The sequence below is a fragment of the Nerophis ophidion genome, linkage group LG23, assembly GCF_033978795.1.
Source record: "Nerophis ophidion isolate RoL-2023_Sa linkage group LG23, RoL_Noph_v1.0, whole genome shotgun sequence".
NCBI lineage: Eukaryota > Metazoa > Chordata > Actinopteri > Syngnathiformes > Syngnathidae > Nerophis > Nerophis ophidion.
In genome coordinates, this window is record NC_084633.1 from 15,689,031 (window position 1) to 15,714,831 (window position 25,801).

The 25,801-nt window shown below is 39.9% G+C and overlaps 1 protein-coding gene across 1 annotated transcript in view; it reads left to right on the forward strand.

Moving 5' to 3' along the window:
- Window positions 1–25,801, forward strand: part of LOC133541530 (BAH and coiled-coil domain-containing protein 1) — a 260,071-nt gene that overhangs the window by 30,430 nt on the left and 203,840 nt on the right. The gene's annotated exons all lie outside the window — the stretch shown is intronic.

The following is a 25,801-nucleotide window of genomic DNA, read 5'->3' on the forward strand; positions in this document are numbered from 1 at the left end:
ATTGTTGTCGGCAGATTTGTGGCCAGTGACAATACGCGGGGTTTGCACGCATGTGTGTGTGTGTGTGTGTGTGTGCTCTCCAGGACACCCTGACTAGAGCCAGGCACCCTGCGGTTGGTTTGGAGGCCCAGACAGGTGCATTGTTAACCCTCCAACGTCTCCGTCTGGATTCCTGCTCCTATTGCAGCTCGTATAGAGGCCGGTCATTTTCTTAGTTTGCATTCATCCAAGCAGTTGTTCATTTGTTTGTGCTGTACTTTCTCTTTGTGCCATATGTTTGTTTGTTTGTTTGTCTGCAAGATTAAGCCTAAGACTTAACCATTTTCCACAGGACTTGGTAGAAGCATGGCCTAACTGATTTTATGGTTTGTACGTGTAACTGATATTTACTGTATCAAAGCATCAGTGTATTTTTCACCTTGAATTTGGGGTCGTTCTGTTCAATCAATCAATCAATCAATGTTTACTTATATAGCCCTAAATCACTAGTGTCTCAAAGGGCTGCACAAACCACCACGACATCCTCGGTAGGCCCACATAAGGGCAAGGAAAACTCACACCCAGTGGGACATCGGCGACAATAATGACCCAGTAGGACGTCGGTGACAATGATGACTATGAGAACCTTGGAGAGGAGGAAAGCAATGGATGTCGAGCGGGTCTAACATGATACTGTGAAAGTTCAATCCACAATGGATCCAACACAGTCGCGAGAGTCCAGTCCAAAGCGGATCCAACACAGCAGCGAGAGTCCCGTTCACAGCGGAGCCAGCAGGAAACCATCCCAAGCGGAGGCGGATCAGCAGTTAACCTCTAATGTGCAAGCTGGCGGTTATCATTTGTAACTAGATGAGGCAATTCCTGAAGGAATTGCACGTGAATGCTCCAATGTTGAAGTTGAACTGAAATCTTTGGAATTTTTTTCAGAATTGTTGAAGTATAGGCTGAATGTTTTGAAGTTGGAACAGTTTGAATCGGATGAAAAATGTGGAAGTTGCGGAACTTTGAAGAATGTCACATTGATTTCAATAGGAATTTGAGTAAAAGCGGGAATTTTTTTTTTTTTAAAGTGTAAAAAAACAAACTTGAATTGGTCTGAATCAGTTAAGATGATTGGTGTTGGAATTTTTCAAATTGGTTGAGAAATGTTGAAGTAGTAACATGTTGAATTGAGAAATGGTATTTTGGAATTTCGGGAAAACTGGGAATTTTTCAAGTTCAAAAAACAATTACGTTTTTTTGTCCTGATTAAGATGAATGTTTTGACAGTGGAACGGTAGAAATGCATTGACAAATGTGGAAGGAGTAGTCGCCATAAAAAAAGGGTGGAAACAGGGCTTTGGAAAACCAGGCATTCTGGAAAAAAATCCTGGAATTTTTTTGAAAATGGAAAAAAGGTTTGTTCGAATTTCCCGAATAAGTTTTTCAACTTGTTTAAGTCGCGGTCCACGTTAATCAATTCATAGTTAGTTTGAAGTTGGAACGGTTTGAATTGGATGGAAAATGTGGGAGTTGTGGAACTTACAAGAATGTCTCATTGATTTTAATTGGAATTTCCCAAAATTAGGAAATTTTTGGGAAATAGGGATTTTTTTGTTGAAAAAATGGTAAAAAAAAACAACAACAAAAAACTTGAATGAGCTGAAATGGTTGGTGTTGGAATTTTTTCAAATTGGTTGAGAAATGTTGAAGTAGTAACATGTTGAATTGAATTTTGGAATTTCGGGAAAACCGGGAATTTTTCCTGTTCAAAAAACAATTGTTTTTTTGTCCGGATTAAGAGGAATGTTTTGACGGTGGAACGGTGGAAATGCGTTGAAAAATGTGGAAGGAGTAGTCGCCATAAAAAAGGGTGGAAACAGGGCTTTGGAAAACCAGGCATTCTGGAAAAAATCCTGGAATTTTTTTAAACTTGGGAAAAAAGGTTTGTTCGAATTTCCCGAATAAGTTTTTCAACTTGTTTAAGTCGGGGTCCACGTTAATCAATTCATAGTTAGTTTGAAGTTGGAACGGTTTGAATTGGATGGAAAATGTGGGAGTTGTGGAACTTACAAGAATGTCTCATTGATTTCAATTGGAATTTCCCAAAATTAGGAAATTTTTGGGAAATAGGGATTTTTTTGTTGAAAAAATTGTAAAAAAAAAAAACAACAACAAAAAACTAGAATGAGCTGAAATGGTTGGTGTTGGAATTTTTCCAAATTGGTTGAGAAATGTTGAAGTAGTAACATGTTGGATTGAATTTTGGAATTTCGGGAAAACCGGGAATTTTTCCTGTTCAAAAAACAATTGTTTTTTTGTCCTGATTAAGAGGAATGTTTTGACGGTTGAACGGTGGAAATGCATAGAAAAATGTGGAAGGAGTAGTCACCATAAAAAAGGGTGGAAACAGGGCTTTGGAAAACCAGGCATTTTGGAAGAAATCCTGGAATTTTTTTAAACTTGAAAAAAAGGTTTGTTCGAATTTCCCGAATAAGTTTTTCAACTTGTTTAAGTCGGGGTCCACGTTAATCCATTCATAGTTAGTTTGAAGTTGGAACGGTTTGAATTGGATGGAAAATGTGGGAGTTGTGGAACTTACAAGAATGTCTCATTGATTTCAAATGGAATTTCCCAAAATTAGGAATTTTTTCTGTAATAGGGATTTTTTTGGGGAAAAAATGGTAAAAAAAAACAAACAACAACAATAAACTTGAATGAGCTGAAATGGTTGGTGTTGGAATTTTTTCAAATTGGTTGAGAAATGTTGAAGTAGTAACATGTTGAATTGAGAAATGGTATTTTGGAATTTCGGGAAAACCGGGAATTTTTCAAGTTCAAAAAACAATTTAGTTTTTTTGCCGTGATTATGAGGAATGTTTTGACAGTGGAACGGTAGAAACGCATTGACAAATGTGGAAGGAGTAGTCGCCATAAAAAAAGGGTGGAAACAGGGCTTTGGAAAACCAGGCATTCTGGAAAAAAATCCTGGAATTTTTTTAAACTTGGAAAAAAGGTTTGTTTGAATTTCCCGAATAAGTTTTTCAACTTGTTTAAGTCGGGGTCCACGTTAATCAATTCATAGTTAGTTTGAAGTTGGAACGGTTTGAATTGGATGGAAAATGTGGGAGTTGTGGAACTTACAAGAATGTCTCATTGATTTCAATTGGAATTTCCCAAAATTTTGACATTTTTTGGAAATAGGGATTTTTTTGTTGAAAAAATGGTAAAAAAAAAAAACAACAACAAAAAACTTGAATGATCTGAAATGGTTGGTGTTGGAATTATTTCAAATTGGTTGAGAAATGTTGAAGTAGTAACATGTTGAATTGAATTTTGGAATTTCGGGAAAACCGGGAATTTTTCCTGTTCAAAAAACTATTGTTTTTTTGTCCTGATTAAGAGGAATGTTTTGACAGTGGAACGGTGGAAATTCATAGAAAAATGTGGAAGGAGTAGTCGCCATAAAAAAAGGGTGGAAACAGGGCTTTGGAAAACCAGGCATTCTGGAAAAAATCCTGGAATTTTTTCAAACTTGGAAAAAAGGTTTGTTCGAATTTCCCGAATAAGTTTTTCAACTTGTTTAAGTCGGGGTCCACGTTAATCAATTCATAGTTAGTTTGAAGTTGGAACGGTTTGAATTGGATGGAAAATGTGGGAGTTGTGGAACTTACAAGAATGTCTCATTGATTTCAATGGAAATTTCCCAAAATTAGGAATTTTTTTCAAAATAGGGATTTTTTTGGGGAAAATGGTCAAAAAAACAAACTTGAATGAGCTGAAATGGTTGGTGTTGGAATTTTTCAAATTGGTTGAGAAATGTTGAAGTAGTAACATGTTGAATTGAGAAATGGTATTTTGGAATTTTGGGAAAACCGTGAATTTTTCCAGTTCAAAAAACAATTTTGTTTTTTTGTCCTGATTAAGAGGAATGTTTTGACTGTGGAACAGTAGAAATGCATTGACAAATGTGGAAGGAGTAGTCGCCATAAAAAAAGGGTGGAAACAGGGCTTTGGAAAACCAGGCATTCTGGAAAAAAATCCTGGAATTTTTTTAAACTTGGAAAAAAGGTTTGTTCGAATTTCCTGAATAAGTTTTTCAACTTGTTTAAGTCGGGGTCCACGTTAATCAATTCATAGTTAGTTTGAAGTTGGAACGGTTTGAATTGGATGGAAAATGTGGGAGTTGTGGAACTTTGAAGAATTTCCCATTGATTTCAATAGGAATTTAAGTAAAAGTGGGAATTTTTTTTTTTTAAAGTGTAAAAAAACAAACTTGAATTGGTCTGAATCAGTTAAAATGATTGGTGTTAGAATGTTTCAAATTGGTTGAGAAATGTTGAAGTAGTAACATGTTGAATTGAGAAATGGTATTTTGGAATTTCGGGAAAACTGGGAATTTTTCAAGTTCAAAAAACAATTTAGTTTTTTTGCCGTGATTATGAGGAATGTTTTGACAGTGGAACGGTAGAAATGTGTCAAAAAATGTGGATGGAGTAGTTCGCCAGGAAAAAGGGTGGAAACAGGGCTTTGGAAAACCAGGCGTTCTGGAAAAAATCCTGGAATTTTTTTAAACTTGGAAAAAAGGTTTGTTCGAATTTCCCGAATAAGTTTTTCAACTTGTTTAAGTCGGGGTCCACGTTAATCAATTCATAGTTAGTTTGAAGTTGGAACGGTTTGAATTGGATGGAAAATGTGGGAGTTGTGGAACTTACAAGAATGTCTCATTGATTTCAATTGGAATTTCCCAAAATTTGGAAATTTTTTGGAAATAGGGATTTTTTTGTTGAAAAAATGGTAAAAAAAAACAATAACAAAAAACTTGAATGAGCTGAAATGGTTGGTGTTGGAATTTTTTCAAATTGGTTGAGAAATGTTGAAGTATTAACATGTTGAATTGAGAAATGGTATTTTGGAATTACGGGAAAACCGTGAATTTTTCCTGTTCAAAAAACAATTGTTTTTTTGTCCTGATTAAGAGGAATGTTTTGACGGTTGAACGGTGGAAATGCATAGAAAAATGTGGAAGGAGTAGTCGCCATAAAAAAAGGGTGGAAACAGGGCTTTGGAAAACCAGGCGTTCTGGAAAAAATCCTGGAATTTTTTTAAACTTGGAAAAAAAGTTTGTTCAAATTTCCAGGATGGTGACATGTGTTGATGGTGGAACGGTTTGAAACGGTTGAAAAATGTGGAAATGGTGGAAGTTTGAAAAATAGTAAATTAATTTTGAATGGGAAAAATGTCCCTTTTAAAACCTGGATTTCTGGAAAATCTGGGAATTTTTTGAATTTGTCAGGCAAAAGTTTGCGATTCCTAAATAGGCTGAACAGTTTTGATTGATTGATTGAGACTTTTATTAGTAGATTGCACAGTACAGTACATATTCCGTACAATTGACCACTAAATGGTAACACCCCAATAAGTTTTTCAACTTGTTTAAGTCAGGGTCCACGTTAATCAATTCATAGTTTGAAGTTTAAACGGTTGGAATATGACGAAAAATGTGGGAGTTGTGGAACTTACAAGAATGTCTCATTGATTTCAATCGGAATTTTCCAAAATTGGGAAATTTTTGGGAAATACGTATTTTTTTTTGCGAAAATGGTGAAAAAAAACAAACTTGAATGAGCTGAAAAGGTTGGTGTTGGAATTTTTCAAATCGGTTGAGAAATGTTGAAGTAGTAACATGTTGAATTGAGAAATGGCTTTTTGGAATTTCGGGAAAACCGGGAATTTTTCCTGTTCAAAAAACAATTGTTTTTTTGTCCTGATTAAGAGGAATGTTTTGACGGTTGAACGGTGGAAATGCATAGAAAAATGTGGAAGGAGTAGTCGCCAGAAAAAAAGGGTGGGAACAGGGCTTTGGAAAACCAGGCGTTCTGGAAAAAATCCTGGAATTTTTTTAAACTTGAAAAAAAGGTTTGTTCGAATTTCCCGAATAAGTTTTTCAACTTGTTTAAGTCGGGGTCCACGTTAATCCATTCATAGTTAGTTTGAAGTTGGAACAGTTTGAAGTTGGAACAGTTTGAATTGGATGGAAAATGTGGGAGTTGCGGAACTTTGAAGAATGTCTCATTGATTTCAATTGGAATTTGAGTAAAAGCGGGAATTTTTTTTTTAAAAGTGTAAAAAAACAAACTTGAATTGGTCTGAATCAGTTAAGATGATTGGTGTTAGAATTTTTCAAATCGGTTGAGGAATGTTGAAGTAGTAACATGTTGAATTGAGAAATGGTATTTTTGGAATTTCGGGAAAACCGGGAATTTTTCCTGTTCAAAAAACAATTGTTTTTTTGTCCTGATTAAGAGGAATGTTTTGACGGTTGAACGGTGGAAATGCATAGAAAAATGTGGAAGGAGTAGTCGCCATAAAAAAAGGGTGGAAACAGGGCTTTGGAAAACCAGGCATTCTGGAAAAAATCCTGGAATTTTTTTAAACTTGGGAAAAAAGGTTTGTTCGAATTTCCCGAATAAGTTTTTCAACTTGTTTAAGTCGGGGTCCACGTTAATCAATTCATAGTTAGTTTGAAGTTGGAACGGTTTGAATTGGATGGAAAATGTGGGAGTTGTGGAACTTACAAGAATGTCTCATTGATTTCAATTGGAATTTCCCAAAATTAGGAAATTTTGGGGAAATAGGGATTTTTTTGTTGAAAAAATGGTAAAAAAAAAAAAAAAAAAAAAAACTAGAATGAGCTGAAATGGTTGGTGTTGGAATTTTTTCAAATCGGTTGAGAAATGTTGAAGTAGTAACATGTTGAATTGAATTTTGGAATTTCGGGAAAACCGGGAATTTTTCCTGTTCAAAAAACAATTGTTTTTTTGTCCGGATTAAGAGGAATGTTTTGACGGTTGAACGGTGGAAATGCATAGAAAAATGTGGAAGGAGTAGTCACCATAAAAAAGGGTGGAAACAGGGCTTTGGAAAACCAGGCATTCCGCCCACGTGCGCGCTTTTTGTTTGAACCCTTTGTTTGTTTTTGTCGTAGTATTTTTTTATTAAATCATGTTTTCTTGTTCAATGCCTGCCTCCGTCTCTGCATCTTGGGGTTCGTCACTGTTACAGGTTTGTGTCGTGGGGTCCTCAGGACCGAAGGATCACAGCAGGAGTTCAAGTTGACAATTCTTTTTAATCTTTTCACACGCAATATTTCTTCTTTCGTTTGTTCCCAAAAGGATTTTCTTTTCATCTTTAATTTTCACAACAGTTCATCATCTTTGTCCGCTTCCCCTAGTCTTTTTAGTCTTAGTTCGTTCACTCCCAAAGTTTTTAACTCGCTCAGTCCTCCCACAACCTTTCTGGCGTCCTCGGCACCTCCTGGGGTCCTTCTGGCTTTTCAGCCCCGCCCTGCAGTCACCAACGCTGCTAAATAGAGACAGGTGATTAGATCACTTGTTCCAGCTGAGGTATTGATTGATTGATTGATTGATACTTTTATTAGTAGATTGCACAGTACAGTACATATTCCGTACAATTGACCACTAAATGGTAACACCCGAATAAGTTTTTCAACTTGTTTAAGTCGGGGTCCACGTTAATCAATTCATGGTATCCACTCACCTGTCATCTTGCTTCCGGCCGGCTCCTGTGCATGCCATCGCCTCTCACAGTCACAAACTAACTTTGACAAAAAGACTCAAAAATCTAAATCAAAATATGATCCGGGCAGCGGATCATCACAGTTTGTTGCATTTTTGTTGCGTTTCACTTGATTGTAAAATGTGTCGATCGAAAGAGGGGGTGACGTTCATATCTTGTCAATATTCAGTGTTTTATCCTTCATAGAAAAATGTACAATTTCATTACTTTTTTTTAAGGCGGTCTGTCATAACGTTTTTAGCATTCAATCAGACATTATTGTGAGGTTTTGTATTAGTGTTCATAAAAATAGATATACCGGCCCCCAGACGGATTTTTTTTCTGTAAATGTGGCCCCCGAGTCAAAATAATTGCCTAGGGCGGCACTAAAAAGCCGCATGCGTCTCGAGAGCCGCGGGTTGCCGACCCCCCGCTCTAGGGACATATATCCATCCATCCATCCATCTTCTTCCGCTTATCCGAGGTCGGGTCGCGGGGGCAACAGCCTAAGCAGGGAAACCCAGACTTCCCTTTCCCCAGCCACTTCGTCTAGCTCTTCCCGGGGGATCCTGAGGCGTTCCCAGGCCAGTCGGGAGACATAGTCTTCCCAACGTGTCCTGGGTCTTCCCCGTGGATCTCCTGCCGACTGGACGTGCCCTAAACACCTCCCTAGGGAGGCGTTCGGGTGGCATCCTGACCAGATGCCCGAGCCACCTCATCTGGCTCCTCTTGATGTGGAGGAGCAGCGGCTTTACTTTGAGTTCCTCCCGGATGGCAGAGCTTCTCACCCTATCTCTAAGGGAGTGAAGTGAAGTGAATTATATTTATATAGCGCTTTTTCTCTAGTGACTCAAAGCGCTTTACATAGTGAAACCCAATATCTAAATTACATTCAAACCAGTGTGGGTGGCACTGGGAGCAGGTGGGTAAAGTGTCTTGCCCTAGGACACAACGGCAGTAACTTGGATGGCAGAAGCGGGAATCGAACCTGCAACCCTAAAGTTGCTGGCACGGCCGCTCTACCAACCGAGCTAAAGCTAAGCTGGGAGAGCCAGGAAACTCATTCCGGCCGCTTGTACCCGTGATCTTATCCTTTCGGTCATGACCCAAAGCTCATGACCATAGGTGAGGATGAGAACGTAGATCGACCGGTAAATTGAGAGCTTTGCCTTCCGGCTCAGCTCCTTCTTCACCACAACGGATCGGTACAACGTCCGCATTACTGAAGACGCATTACTGTCGATCTCACGATCCACTCTTCCCTCACTCGTGAACAAGATTCCTAGGTACTTGAACTCCTCCACTTGGGGCAGGGTCTCCTCCCCAACCCGGAGATGGACATATAATACTGTTAAAAACATCACCATAAAACATGTGAGATAATGTAGTGCCAGTGCTGCTGCTGATCCAGAAAATATGTTTTTGGCCTTGGCAGAGGTCTGCGCGTGCTCCAATGACGGCCATTCAAGTTGTTTGTATTTTAATTGCTCGACTACGCTCCGTTGCGTCATTCATCCCGAGCGATGGGCCACGATTCACCGAACTGCGGGACAAGGGGGCGCGGGTGACGGAGATGGGATGACAATGAGGTGTGCGGCTCCCTCTAAACACATCCAGAGATCATGCCATTAAATATTCTCAAGGATGTGTCAAGCCATTCGTGAGAAAACAAAGATTAGCATCAGGAATTCCATTTTAATAAGTCTCCCGGGACCCCTGCAACCAGCTGTCACAACCCAAAGGGGACTTGTTGCAGTGTCTTGGTCTCCGATTCCTACTTTTTCTGGCTTGTTGTGTCCCCTGCATTCTTTAATGTCCGCATTGTTGATTTATCAGCGCCCTCAAACAGGTCCTTGAACCCACCACCGCCTTTTTTTGTTGTAGTTGTCCACGAGGCTACTCCCTGGTGATGCAGCCTATGTCCTGAGGATGTGGGGCAAAGGACTGACTACTCCGCAACAGATGTGCCTTTGTCTGGCCCGGGTGCTGCATGACATTCACGCTCTCAGCTCACCGTGCACGGCCACTGACCACTAATGGACGTGGAGCTGAGTGGGATTGCACAAGGAGGACAGACAGACAGACAGACAGACAGACTGACTGACTGACTGACTGACTGACAGACAGACAGACAGACAGACAGACAGACTGACTGACTAGACCAGGCAACCAACGGTTCTTTAGTGCCGCCCTAGTGGCCCCTTGGTGCATTTTAAAAATATATATATATTTTTGGTTTAGTACGTTTTTTTCGAGGACCAACATGACACAAACCTTAGTAATTGTTAGAAAGCCCACTGTTTAATATGTTTGTGTGTATTGTTGCGTTGGACCCGGTCTTCTGCCGGTCACCTCCCAGGTTGGTTCGATGACACATAAGCTGGCTATAAATGAATCCCAGGCAGAGTTGCTTATTTTGATATTTTATTACCAAAGCTTTGGGAGACCAATCTAGATACAACAACTTTTCAATCGCATTGCCCAAATTGATATAATTCTACTACGGAAGTTTCGCCTCTTCTCTCCCTCTCACCCGCCCCCCCTTCTTCTCCTCTCCCCATTCCTCCTAGCCTGAGACATTTGAGATAAAAGAGTGTTATTGTTGCTAGTTACATTCCAACTATCAAGGCCTATGTACGCCCAACACTTAGCTGTTTTGAAATATGACTAGGATATAAAAATATATCTATCTCCGTCAGTATGCTTCACTGATGAGATCATTTGGCGAACGCCGTTTTGTCCCGCTAATTTCAGCGGTTCTTAAACTCACCATAGTGTGGACTGTCACGCAACAGTTTGTTCACATGTAAAATCTTCCATTCCTTCTTTGTCTCATTTTGTCCACCAAATGTTTTATACTGTGCGTGAATGCACAAAGGTGAACTGTGTTGACGTTATTGACTTGTTGGAGTGCTAATCAGGCGTATTTGGTCAAAGCATGACTGCAAGCTAATTAATGCTAACATGCTATTTAAGCCAGCCGTGTGTATATTGCATCATTATGCTTCATGTGTAGGTATATTTGAGCTCATTTAATATCCTTTACCTTTAATCCTCCTTGTATACAGTATAGTTTTTGCAAATACGAAGGTCATGAGTTCAATCCCGGGCTCCGGATCTTTCTGTGTGGAGTTTGCATGTTCTCCCTGTGACTGCGTGGGTTTCCTTCCGGGTTCTCCGGCTTCCTCCCACCTCCAAAGACATGCACCTGGAGATAGGTTGATTGGCAACACTAAATTGGCCCTAGTGTGTGAATGTTGTCTGTCTATCTGTGTTGGCCCTGCGATGAGGTGGCGATTTGTCCAGGGTGTACGCCGCCTTACGCCCGAATGCACCCCCCGCAACCCCAGAAGGGACACGGGGTAGAAATGGATGGATGGATGTCTCATGGCACATTATCTGTATGTAATATTGGCTGCATTTCTTCACCGATGAGAGTATTTGGTGAACATTGTTTTGTCCTACTTATTTCACCTGTTTTTGAACTCTCCATTGTGTGGAATGTGACGCAACAGTTTCTTTACACTACCACGCCTTCTTTGTCTTATTTTGTCCACCAAAAGTTTTATACTCTGTGAATGCACTAAGGTGAGCTTTGTTGATGTTATCGACTTGTAATAGTGCTAATCAGGCCAGTGCATGACCTCAAGTTAATCAATGCTAACATGCTATTTAAGCCGGCTGTATGTACATATTGCATCATCATGCCCCATTTGTAGGTAAAATCGAGCTCATTTAATATCCTTTACTTTTATCCTCTTTGTATATAATTTAGTTTTGCACGTCTCATGACACATTATCTGTATGTAACATTGGCTGCATTTCAGATAGTTTGTTTGTGTGGCAAGTTGTTCCAGACCACAGCAAACATTACCTAGCTTGCTTTCAAAGATTGTAATATATCTATTAAAAGAAGACAGCCTGCCGTTTCCTTTTAACTTGGACACACACATCTATACCATTTGGCCATTAAAAGCCAGTAATTTCCAGGAGTTATCTCACCTTCTGAGTATCCTCTGATTTACTAATGGTTTCTAATGTTGTAAAAATGTGTAGTATAAATATTACATTTCAAGATTTCTGTCAACGAAGATTTGCTTCAGCCTGCGACACATAGTCATTTTGATAGTAGGCTGTTAGAGCTAATATATACACTTACGTCGTGTGTTGCCTTCATTATAGGACTTACCGTATTTCCTTGAATTGCCGCCGGGGCGCTGATTAATTTAAAACCTCTTCTCACTCCGGCGTTTACCAAAGGCATGCGGTAAAGGCAAGCATGCGCTAATTATTTTAAAACCTCTTCTCATTCCGGCGCTTACCAAAGGCATGCGGTACATTTAGACCTGCTCTTATAAATTTGAGTGTGATGAAAGGATACCATCATTAAAAGCACATTTGATAAAAAAATGTTATTATGGTCTTACCTTTACTTATAAATGAAGTCCATGCACTGCTCCTTCTGATCAAAAGCATCGATAACTTGTTTATAGAAGTCTTCCTTATCTTTCTTCAGTTTTAAAAGTCTCTCTGTCTTGATGGAGATCTTCCTTTATTACCTCCTGCTTCGATTGAAAGTCCAGTTTAGAAAACTGTTTTTGTCAAAGTTTGTTGTTGTCGAACCCCAAGACGCAGAGACGGAGGCAGGCATAGAATAATATAAAATACTACAACAAAACCAAACAAAGGGTACAAACAAAAGGCACGCACGTGGGCGGATAACAAACTAAGAGAGCTAGCATGGGAGCTAGAAAACAAAATGGAACTTTAGCATGGAAAACAGAAGTCGTAATTGTACTTACAAAACAAAACTAGACGCAGGGAACAAAAGCCATTAAGCTATAAATAGCTAACAAAATGTAGCTTACCGCTACGCTGCAAAGATACGACAAAAGCGACAAGAAGTGACATCAACAATCCACGACAGGTAGCAACGACACAAAAGCGACATGCAATATAATAATCCAGCACTGACTGGAGGAACAAAGCAAGTAAAATAGCAGCTGGCTGATTGACATCAGGTGTGGCCAGGTGCTAATCGGCCACAGCTGAGGGGAACCAAAGCACTCAGGGAGACAAACAGGAAGCTGAACCAAAATAAGAGTGCTGACAGGAACTAAGGACAGGAAATACTAAACACATAGAAAAGAAACTAAAACACAAACAAACCGTCAGGGGCAAGCCTGACAGTTTTATTTTAGATATATAATCTTCCATGTTAAAATTGCAAGCAAGAGGAAAAAATAAATGATCGTTGCTCACTCTTGCTGCTTGTTGTCACTTCTTCTGGCGCAGAGTAGTCGCAGGAAGGATCAGTAGCGCCCTCTACCACCAGGAACCTGGAGTCATTTAATGACTCATATTTGACACACGCAGCTACGGTATATTAATAAAACGTAGCTGCTACTATGCTGCTACTGTTCGTTTTAGCATTTTCAACAGCTTGGACCTTAAATACTATTGAATAGCTTTTAATCATCTTCCCTTTATGCAATTTTAAAAATTATTGAAATCGGCTTCCTCCATTTTGAAAATGACGTGACGTGACGAGTTTGACCCGGAGGAAATTCTAGACTCGCGCTAATAAAAATAATATTTTGCAAAATGAGTTTGACCCGGCGTTAATCCTGATTCGGCGGTAATCCTAAGCATGCGCTAATTATTTTGTGAAACGAGTTTGACCCGGCAGTAATTCTAGGCAGGCGCATACTATATACCCGGCGGCAATTCAAGGAAATACGGTATATACGGCTTTTTATTTTTTGCGGCTCAGCCAGATTTTTTTCCTTGTATTTTTGGTCCATTATGGATTTTTCAAACCTTTTTTTGGGTTGCCGACCACTGGACTAGGGAGAATCACGATCACATGCCGTCATCCACTTGCATGGCTAGCAAATACTCACAAATACTTGTCACACATCCTGCGTCCCAAGAGGCCTTAAGGCCAGTGGGACAGAGCGAGCTTGGGAGTCTGGTTTGACTGTTTACATCTAATTATAGAGACAGCACTATTTCTGCAACCGCTGCTGAGCTTTTTTTTTTTTTTTTTTTTTTTTTTTTTAGAGAGAGAGAAAAAACACTACGATAGCCTTTTTTCTCACAATGGCAAGTGGTTATCTCATAGCCTGCGAGCAGCAGCAGTCTGGCTCCAAGAGTGGGAGGGAAGAAGGGGGGGAGCCCTGCATCGTAAGCCCTCTTGTCCTCTCGTAACATCAACGTGCACATTTACGAGAAACGAGGTGATGTATCGCTCCCCATTAGTCAGGATAATACGTACGTCCACTGTAAAAGAAAAAAAAAAAAAAGACACATTTCTTCACCTGGCGCCTCTGAGCCTCGCTTTGTGGACCCCGTCCATCAAGGCCGAGTCAAAACACAAGGAGGAGAGGGTTGACGCCGGGGTTTAGAGTTGGATAAAATCTATCCGGCGATGAAGAGACGGTGCAGGAGTTAATCCTCCAACTTGGTGGGATGGTATCCAGCTGAGAGGCTCTGGGTGGGACGATGGCTTTTACTCCGCCATTCATACTGGACTCAAAACGGCTCCACAGCATTGACGACGGTCCCAAATCGGATTTTTTAAAAATTCCAGCTGACTGTTTACACTGCAAGTAGTAATGTCCCGATACCAATGTCTTTATACCAAAATTATTTCAATACTTTTTCGTTACTTTTATAGATAAAAGGTACCACAAAATCTGTCGTTATTGGCTTTATTTTAACCAAAAATCTTAGGGTGTCAGGCTTGTCCCTGACAGTTTTGGTCTATGGATGAGACTTAAATGCTTCTACTGAGGTAGCATCTCGAACTATTACCGGGAGGGCATTCCAGAGTAATGGAGCCCGAATAAAAAACGCTCTATAGCCCGCAGACTTTTTTTGGGGCTTTAGGAATCACTAATAAGCCGGAGTCCTTTTGAATATGATTGATAAGTGTCGTGGTACAATACTAAAACAGGTATACCGTACAACCCTAGCCTCTCATTTGTAGTATCAACCTGAAACAGTCTTATGTCACTTTTTTTCCGTTGACGGTCTCACACTGTGTCGCTCTGCTGTGATATCGCTCTATTTACGTAGCCGCCTACGCAACCTGCGGTATAGGATCACAAGCCAGATGGGGCTTTACTGTTCCAAATCCTGGCGAAAACCGACGGATGCAACCTGAGAGCGGTGTGCCCCAACTCCCCACCCCATCTAAGCACATAAACCGCCCCACAATGGAAACGGGCGCTCGCATTCCCGCCCACTCTCGCATCTTTTTGCAATATCCCGCGCCGTGGCAGGTAAATTAATTAGCTTACACAGGGATAAAGGCGCCCTGTCTGGCCGAGGTGTAGCACAACGGCCGTAATGATAGCGCCATTGTGTTGACGTCGGGGGGGGCTTTTGATTAATAGCAGCAGGGAGGGGCGGTCGGAAATGCTTCCTCAACTTGAACGGTCTTCATTAGCTAAAAGGTCCACTACGCGCCTCTCACACAGTTGTTTCTGTCATTTTGTAAATACGAGATTTCTAGCTTAAGGTGAGGGGAGGAGGGACGTGGTACATCTTGATCAGAATCATCCATCCATCCATCTTCCTCAGCTTATCCGAGGTCGGATCGCGGGGGCAGCAGCCTAAGCAGGGAAGCCCAGACTTCCCTCACCCCAGCCACTTCGTCAAGCTCTTCCCGGGGGATCCCGAGGCGTTCCCAGTGTTTTATCCTTCATAGAAAAATGTAAAATTCCATTTTTTTTTTTAAGGCGGTCTGTCATAAGAATTTTAGCATTCAATCAGACATTATTGTGAAGTTTTGTATCAGTGTTCATAAAAATAGATATACCAGCCCCCAGACTGATTTTTTTCTGTAAATGTGGCCCCCGAGTCAAAATAATTGCCTAGGGCGGCACTAAAGAGCCGCATGCGTCTCGAGAGCCGCGGGTTGCCGACCCCCCGCTCTAGGGACATATTACCATCCATCTTCTTCCGCTTATCCGAGGTCGGGTCGCGGGGGCAACAGCCTAAGCAGGGAAGCCCAGACTTCCCTCTCCCCAGCCACTTCGTCAAGCTCTTCCCGGGGGATCCCGAGGCATTCCCCGGCCAGCCGGGAGACATAGTCTTCCCAGCGTGTCCTGGGTCTTCCCCGTGGCCTCCTACCGACTGGACGTGCCCTAAACACCTCCCTAGGGAGGCGTTCGAGTGGCATCCTGACCAGATACCCGAACCACCTCATCTGGCTCCTCTCGATGTGGAGGAGCAGCGGCTTTACTTTGAGTTCCTCCCGGATGGCAGAGCTTCTCACCCTATCTCTAAGGGAAAGCGAAAGAAACTAATTTCGGCCGCTTGTACCCGTGATCTTATCCTTTCGGTCATGACCCAAAGCTCATGACCATAGGTGAGGATGGGAACGTAGATCGACCGGTAAATTGAGAGCTTTGCCTTCCGGCTCAGCTCCTTCTTCACCACAACGGATCGGTACAACGTCCGCATTACTGAAGACGCCGCACCGATCCGCCTGTCGATCTCACGATCCACTCTTCCTTCACTCGTGAACAAGACTCCTAGGTACTTGAACTCCTCCACTTGGGGCAGAATACGAATCAGAAACACTTTATTAATCCCTGAGTGGAAATTAAGATCCCATTCAAGACTAGACAAACATTACAGGGAGTCAGAACAGGATAGTCCACCAACTGCCGGTGTACTTTACAAAAAGGTGAGTAAAAGGTAAACATCGGGTGGGGGGTGAAAAAACAAAAATCAGTCTAATCCTGCGCCCCTTGAGAGGGGGTCCGGACTAAGGCCAAGGAAAAAACTCATAGCTATAATATCGTGATATTCGAGTATACGTTCTCACACAGTTGCTTTTAGCTGCTGACATTACACTTTCTACTTTGACGTCTCCATTATTCATTGAACAAATTGCAAAAGATTCAGCAACACAGATCTCCAGAATACTGTGTAATTATGCGGTTAAAGCAGACAACTTTTAGCTGTGTGTGTGTGCAGCGCTCATATTTTCTACACGTACACGTCATTATTAAGCGACGTTTTCAAGAAAGAAACTCCCGGGAAATTTAAAATTGCAATTTAGTAAACTAAAAAGGCCGTATTGGCATGTGTTGCAATGTTAATATTTCATCATTGATATATAAACTATCAGACTGCGTGGTCGGTAGTAGTGGCTTTCAGTAGGCCTTTAAGTCCTCATAAATCAATTTATATCTTATGACACACTATCTGTATATAATATGGCTTTTTTTTTTTTTTGCGGCTCCAGACGAAATTGTTTTTGTATTTTTGGTCCAATATGGCCCTGTCAACATTTTGGGTTGCCGACCCCTGGGTTAGGGGGCGCATGGCCAATGACAGGAGCAGACCCAACAAAGCAACCACCCTCGGCCGGCCACTAACTCTCGGCCAGTGTCCGGTCCGCATTGGATGAGCGAGGATGCGTCCAAGGAGGCCGAGGTCTTGCGTCATCGTCAAAAGACTCGAGCACCGATTAAACGTAGCAGAGAAAACAAAGTTACCGCACATTAAAGGGGAACATTATCACAATTTCAGAAGGGTTAAAACCAATAAAAATCAGTTCCCAGTGGCTTATTTCAGTTTTCGAAGTTTTTTTCAAAATTTTACCCATCATGGAATATCCCGAAAAAAGTCTTTAAAGCGCCTGATTTTCGCTATCTGTGAAGCCACCGTCCATTTTCCTGTCACGTCATCCAGTGATGCCAATACAAACTAAAATGGCGGATAGCACAGCAAGATATAGCGACAATAGTTCGGATTCAGACTCGGATTTCAGCGGCTTAAGCGATTCAACAGATTACGCATGTTTTGAAACGGATGGTTGGAGTATGGAGGCAGATAGCGAAAACGAAATTGAAGAAGTAACTGAAGCTATTGAGCGTATAGCTATTGACCCTATTCGGCGATCGCCTTCTAACCAACGATTGAGTGCCATGTCTGCCTTAGCAACGCCGGTAAAATGTGCAGACCAAACGATCGGGACTTTCGCATCTTGTGACACTGGGGCAACTTAAATCAGTCGATTAGTAAGTGTTTGTTTGGCATTAAATGTGGATGGAGGGAAAGGCTGGATGCAAATATAGCTACAAATGTACATACAGCTAGCCTAAATAGCATGTTAGCATCGATTAGCTGGCAGTTATGCCGCGACCAAATATGTCTGATTAGCACATAAGTCAATAACATCAACAAAACTCCCCTTTGTGATTTCGTTGACTTTATTGTTGGAAATGCATATGCATGATATCCATACATCTCTGTGCCATGTCTGCCTTAGCATCGCCGGTAAAAATTGCAGACCAAACGATCGGGACTTTCGCATCTTGTGACACAGGAGCAACTTAAATCAGTCGATTAGTAAGTGTTTGTTTGGCATTAAATGTGGGTGGAGGGAAAGGCTGGATGCAAATATAGCTAAAAATGTACATACAGCTAGCCTAAATAGCATGTTAGCATCGATTAGCTGGCAGTTATGCCCTGACCAAATATGTCTGATTAGCACATAAGTCAATAACATCAACAAAACCCACCTTTGTGATTTCGTTGACTTTATCGTTGGAAATGCATCTGCAGGATATCCATACATCTCTGTGCCATGTCTGCCTTAACATCGCCGGTAAAAATTGCAGACCAAATGATCGGGACTTTCGCATCTTGTGACACTGGAGCAACTTAAATCCGTCGATTGGTAAGTGTTTGTTTGGCATTAAATGTGGGTGGAGGGAAAGGCTGGATGCAAATGTACATACAGCTAGCCTAAATAGAATGTTAGCATCGATTAGCTGGCAGTTATGCCGTGGCCAAATATGTCTGATTAGCGCATAAGTCAATAACATCGACAAAACTCACCTTTGTGATTTCTTTGACTTTATCGTTGGAAATGCATCTGCAGGATATCCATACATCTCTGTGCCATGTCTGCCTTAGCATCACCGGTAAAATGTACAGACCAAACAATCAGGACTTTGGCATCTTATGACACTGGAGCAACTTAAATCAGTCGATTAGTAAGTGTTTGTTTGGCATTAAATGTGGATGGAGGGAAAGGCTGGATGCAAATATAGCTACAAATGTACATACAGCTAGCCTAAATAGCATGTTAGCATCGATTAGCTGGCAGTTATGCCGTGGCCGAATATGTCTGATTAGCACATAAGTCAATAACATCAACAAAACTCACCTTTGTGATTTCATTGACTTTATCGTTGGAAATGCATCTGCAGGATATCCATACATCTCTGTGCCATGTCTGCCTTAGCATCGCCGGTAAAATGTGCAGACCAAACGATCGGGACTTTCACATCTTATGACACTGGAGCAACTTAAATCAGTCGATTAGTAAGTGTTTGTTTGGCATTAAATGTGGGTGGAGGGAAAGGCTGGATGCAAATATAGCTACAAATATACATACAGCTAGTCTAAATAGCATGTTAGCATCGATTAGCTTGCAGTTATGCCGTGACCAACTATGTCTGATTAGCACATAAGTCAATAACATCAACAAAACTCCCCTTTGTGATTTCGTTGACTTTATTGTTGGAAATGCATATGCATGATATCCATACATCTCTGTGTCATGTCTGCCTTAGCATCGCCGGTAAAATGTGCAGACCAAACAATCGGGACTTTTGCATCTTGTGACACAGGGGCAACTTAAATCCGTCGATTGGCAAGTGTTTGTTTGGCATTAAATGTGGGTGGAGGGAAAGGCTGGATGCAAATATAGCTACAAATGTACATACAGCTAGCCTAAATAGCATTTTAGCATCGATTAGCTGGCAGTTATGCCGTGGCCAAATATGTCTGATTAGCACATAAGTCAATAACATCAACAAAACTCACCTTTGTGATTTCGTTGACTTTATCGTTGGAAATGCATATGCATGATATCCATACATCTCTGTGCCATGTCTGCCTTAGCATCGCCTGTAAAATGTGCAGACCAAACGATCGGGACTTTCGCATCTTGTGACACTGGAGCAACTTAAATCCGTCGATTGGTAAGTGTTTGTTGGGCATTAAATGTGGGTGGAGGGAAAGGCTGGATGCAAATATAGCTACAAATGTACATACAGCTAGCCTAAATAGCATGTTAGCATCGATTAGCTGGCAGTTATGCCGCGACCAAATATGTCTGATTAGCACATAAGTCAATAACATCAACAAAACCCACCTTTGTGATTTTGTTGACTTTATCGTTGGAAATGCATATGCATGATATCCATACATCTCTGTGCCATGTCTGCCTTAGCATCGCCGGTAAAATGTGCAGACCAAACGATCGGGACTTTCGCATCTTGTGACACTGGAGCAACTTAAATCCCTCGATTGGTAAGTGTTTGTTTGGCATTAAATGTGGATGGAGGGAAAGGCTGGATGCAAATATAGCTACAAATGTACATACAGCTAGCCTACATAGCATGTTAGCATCGATTAGCTGGCAGTTATGCCGTGACCAACCATGTCTGATTAGCACATAAGTCAATAACATCAACAAAACTCACCTTTGTGATTTCGTTGACTTTATCGTTGGAAATGCATCTGCAGGATATCCATACATCTCTGTGCCATGTCTGCCTTAGCATCGCCGGTAAAATGTGCAGACCAAACGATCGGGACTTTCGCATCTTATGACACTGGAGCAACTTAAATCAGTTGATTAGTAAGTGTTTGTTTGGCATTAAATGTAGGTGGAGGGAAAGGCTGGATGCAAATATAGCTATAAATGTACATACAGCTAGCCTAAATAGCATTTTAGCATTGATTAGCTGGCAGTTATGCCGTGGCCGAATATGTCTGATTAGCACATAAGTCAATAACATCGACAAAACTCACCTTTGTGATTTCGTTGACTTTATCGTTGGAAATGCATATGCATGATATCCATACATCTCTGTGCCATGTCTGCCTTAGCATCGCCGGTAAAATGTGCAGACCAAACGATCGGGACTTTCGCATCTTGTGACACTGGAGCAACTTAAATCCGTCGATTGGTAAGTGTTTGTTTGGCATTAAATGTGGGTGGAGGGAAAGGCTGAATGCAAATATAGCTACAAATGTACATACAGCTAGTCTAAATAGCATGTTAGCATCGATTAGCTGGCAGTTATGCCCTGACCATATATGTCTGATTAGCACATAAGTCAATAACATCAACAAAACCCACCTTTGTGATTTTGTTGACTTTATCGTTGGAAATGCATATGCATGATATCCATACATCTCTCTGCCATGTCCGCCTTAGCATCGCCGGTAAAATGTGCAGACCAAACAATCGGGACTTTCGCATCTTATGACACTGGAGCAACTTAAATCAGTCAATTAGTAAGTGTTTGTTTGGCATTAAATGTGGGTGGCGGGAAAGGCTGGATGCAAATATAGCTACAAATGTACATACAGCTAATCTAAATAGCATGTTAGCATCGATTAGCTTGCAGTTATGCCGTGACCAACTATGTCTGATTAGCACATAAGTCAATAACATCAACAAAACTCACCTTTGTGATTTCGTTGACTTTATCGTTGGAAATGCATATGCGGGATATCCATACATCTCTGTGCCATGTCTGCCTTAGCATCGCCGGTAAAATGTGCAGACCAAACGATCGGGACTTTCGCATCTTGTGACACTGGAGCAACTTAAATCTGTCGATTGGTAAGTGTTTGTTTGGCGAATAATAGAAAGGCGTTTAATTCGCCAAAATTCACCCATTTAGAGTTCGGAAATCGGTTAAAAAATATATGGTCTTTTTTTCTGCAACATCAAGGTATATATTGACGCTGGTGATAATGTTCGCCTTTATTACAAGTCCTGGAGATCAGACAGACGAGCTACAGCTGCGCCGAGTTTGCATTGGACCGTGTGTGTGTGTCGAGGAAGCCCTGATGGAGTCTGTCAGCTGTTGTGAGCGGGTGAGGTGGGGAAAGTAAACTATTAGCGGCAGAGGAAGGCAATTATTCCAGCGAAGAATTAGAAGCACTTCTAATTGCCGTGAGGTTGGCCAATGATTACATGCTGGCTAATGCGCTGACGGAGGCCCCTCGCTTGGCTGCTGGATGCCTTTTGGTCATACCGCATAATCGGGGGGGGGGGGGGTGTCACGTGTGGGTGGCTGCCATGCGGATCTGTGATTAAACTTCCATCCAAGCGCGTTTTTGTTTTGTGTGTATTTTTTTTCCTGCCTACATGGTGCTCGGCGTGCGTGTGGTAACCGCGGCCCGCTCGTTCCTCGAATGCACTGTTTGTTGTCGTGTGTTTTTGGTTTTGGCACACGTTGCGTTATTGCATGCCTAATGCGATCCAGGATAACAGGTCGAGGGAGAAGGCAGCTGAGAGGAGGGCAGCGTGTGGGGGTTGGACATGACGCCCATGCAGGTGCCTCGTTTTACCTCCGCCCGCCCACTCCTCTCATGCGAGTTGTACTCCTTCCCGACCAGCACCGCAGCTGTTCGGGGGATGTAAGGAATCTACGGAACACCGATTCCCTAGAGCAGGGGTCGGCAACCCAAAATGATGAAAGAACCATATTGGACCAAAAAATAGGGAAAAAAAATCGGCAAAAATTATAAGTGTTATAATGAAGACAACACATGATGTAAGTGTCCATATTAGCTTACTATCAAAATAACCTTAAACATCTTATATAAGTGTTATAATGAAGGCAACACATGATGTAAGTGTCCATATTAGTTTACCATCAAAATAACCTTAAAAGTCTTATATAAGTGTTTATAATGAAGGCAACACATGATGTAAGTGTCCATATTAGCTTACTATCAAAATAACCCTAAAAGTCTTATATAAGTGTTATAGTGAAGGCAACACATGATGTAAGTGTTTATATAAGTGTTATAGTGAAGGCAACACATGATGTAAGTGTCTATATTAGCTTACTATCAAAATGACCTTAAAAGTCTTATATAAGTGTTATAATGAAGGCAACACATGATGTAAGTGTCTATATTAGCTTACCATCAAAATGACCTTAAAAGTCTTATATAAGTGTTATAATGAAGGCAACACATGATGTAAGTGTCTATATTAGCTTACTATCAAAATGACCTTAAAAGTCTTATATAAGTGTTATAATGAAGGCAACACATGATGTAAGTGTCTATATTAGCTTACTATCAAAATAATTATCTTAAAAGTCTTATATAAGTGTTATAATGAAGGCAACACATGATGTAAGTGTCTATATTAGCTTACTATCAAAATAATTATCTTAAAAGTCTTATATAAGTGTTATAATGAAGGCAACACATGATGTAAGTGTCTATATTAGCTTACTATCAAAATTTACCTTAAAAGTCTTATATAAGTGTTATAATGAAGGCAACACATGATATAAGTGTCTATATTAGCTTACTATCAAAATTTACCTTAAAAGTCTTATATGTGTTATAATGAAGGCAACACATGATATAAGTGTCTATATTAGCTTACTATCAAAATTACCTTACAAGTCTTATATAAGTGTTATAATGAAGGCAACACATAATGTAAGTGTCCATATTAGCTTACTATCAAAATTACCTTAAAAGTCTTATATAAGTGTTATAATGAAGGCAACACGTGATGTAAGTGTCCATATTAGCTTACCATCAAAATAACCTTAAAAGTCTTATATAAGTGTTTATAATGAAGGCAACACATGATGTAAGTGTCTATAATAGCTTACTATCAAAATAACCTTAAAAGTCTTATATGTGTTATAATGAAGGCAACACATGATGTTAGTGTCTGAATTAGCGTACTATCAAAATAACCTTAAAAGTCTTATATGTGTTATAATGAAGGCAACACATGATGTAAGTGTCTGTATTAGCTTACTATCAAAATTACCTTAAAAGTCTTATATAAGTGTTATAATGAAGGCAACACATGATGTAAGTGTCTATATTAGCTTACTATCAAAATTTACCTTAAAAGTCTTATATAAGTGTTATAACGAAGGCAACACATGATGTAAGTGTCCATATTAGCTTACTATCAAAATAACCTTGAAAGTCTTATATGTGTTATAATGAAGGCAACACATGATGTAAGTGTCTGTATTAGCTTACTATCAAAATTACCTTAAAAGTCTTATATAAGTCTTATAATGAAGGCAACACATGATGTAAGTGTCTATATTAGCTTACTATCAAAATTTACCTTAAAAGTCTTATATAAGTGTTATAACGAAGGCAACACATGATGTAAGTGTCCATATTAGCTTACTATCAAAATAACCTTGAAAGTCTTATATGTGTTATAATGAAGGCAACACATGATGTAAGTGTCTGTATTAGCTTGCTATCAAAATAACCTTAAAAGTCTTATATAAGTGTTATAATGAAGGGAACACATTATGTAAGTGTCTATATTAGCTTACTATCAAAATTACCTTAAAAGTCTTATATAAGTGTTATAATGAAGGCAACACATGATGTAAGTGTCTATATTATTTATATTAGTTTACTGTAAAAAAATAATATCAAAATGACCTAAAAGGCTTATATATGTGTTATAATGACGGCAACACATGATGTGTCTATATTAGTTATATTCGCTTACTATCAAAACGACCTTAAGTATTATATAAGTGTTATAATGAAGGCATCACATGATGTAAGTGTCTGTTAGTTATAATAACCTACTTGCAAAATGACTTTAAAAGTATTATGTAAGTGTTAAAATGAAGACAACACATAGTGTAAGTGTCTGTTAAATGACTTTAAAAGTCTTATGAAAGTGTTATAATGAAGGCAACACATGATGTAAGTGTCTATATTAGCTTACTATGAAAATGACTTTAGAAGTCTTATATAAGTGTTATAATTAAGGCAACACATGATGTAAGTGTCTATATTAGCTTACTATGAAAATGACTTTAGAAGTCTTATATAAGTGTTATATTGAAGGCAACACATGATGTGTCTATATTAGCTATATTAGCCTACTATCAAAATGACTATAAAAGACTTATATAAGTGTTATAAAAATGGCAAAACAAGATGTAAGTGTCTATATTAGCTTTCTAAGAAAATGACTTTAGAAGTCTTATATAAGTGTTATATCGAAGGCAATATATGATGTAAGTGTCTATATCAGTTATATTAGCCTACTATCAAAATTACTTTAAAAGTATTTTATACGTGGTATAATGAAGGCAACACATGATGTAAGTGTCTATGTTAGCTATAGTAGCCTACTATCAAAATGACTTTAAAAGTCTTATATAAGTGTTATAATGATGACAACACATGATATAAGTGTCTATATTAGCTTACTATCAAAGTTACTTTAAAGTTTTGTATGAGTGTTATAATGAAAACAACACATGATGTAAGTGTCTATATTAGCTTACTATCTAAATGACTTTAAAAGTCCTATATAAGTGTGATAATGAAGGCAACACATGATGTAAGTGTCTATATTAGCCTACTATCAAAATGATTTTTAAAGGTTTGTATAAGTGTTATAATGAAGTCAACCCACGATGTAAGTGTTTATATAAGCCTACTATCAAAATGACTTTAAAAGTCTATTATAAGTGTTGTAATGAAGTCAACACATGATGTAAGTGTCTATATTAGCTATATTGGTCTACTGTCAAAATCAAATAGTCATGAAACGTGGAAAAATAAACTGAATACACAGAGGACATAAGTAAAGGATATTAAATGAGTTCAAATATAGCTACAAACGAGGCATAATGATGCAATATGTACATACAGCTAGCCCAAATAGCATGTTAGCCTCGATTATTACCATGAATTGATTAACGTGGACCCCGACTTAAACAAAACTAAAAACTTATTCAGGTGTTACCATTTCGTGGTTAATTGTACGGAATATGTACTGAACTGTGCAATCTACTAATAAAAGTTTCAATCAATCTATATGCCTGATTAGCACTCCAACAAGTCAGTAACATCAACAAAGATCACCTCTGCGTATTCACGCACAGCATAAAACGTTTGGTGGACAAAATGAGACAAGGAAGGAGTGGCTTAGAACACGTCAATCTGTGGCAGCGTCGGAGAAAGTTTTACATGTCGAGTCACAATCCACACAACGGTGAGTTCAAGGGCCGCTGAAATTAGTAGGACAAAAAAGGTGAAGCATCCACACAAACATATTAAACGGTGCGCTTTTTTTACAGTTAGGAAGGTTTTGTGTCGTGTTTGTCCTTCTAACAAAACAACTTTTTTTCACCACATTTTTTTCCCCCCATTTCCATAC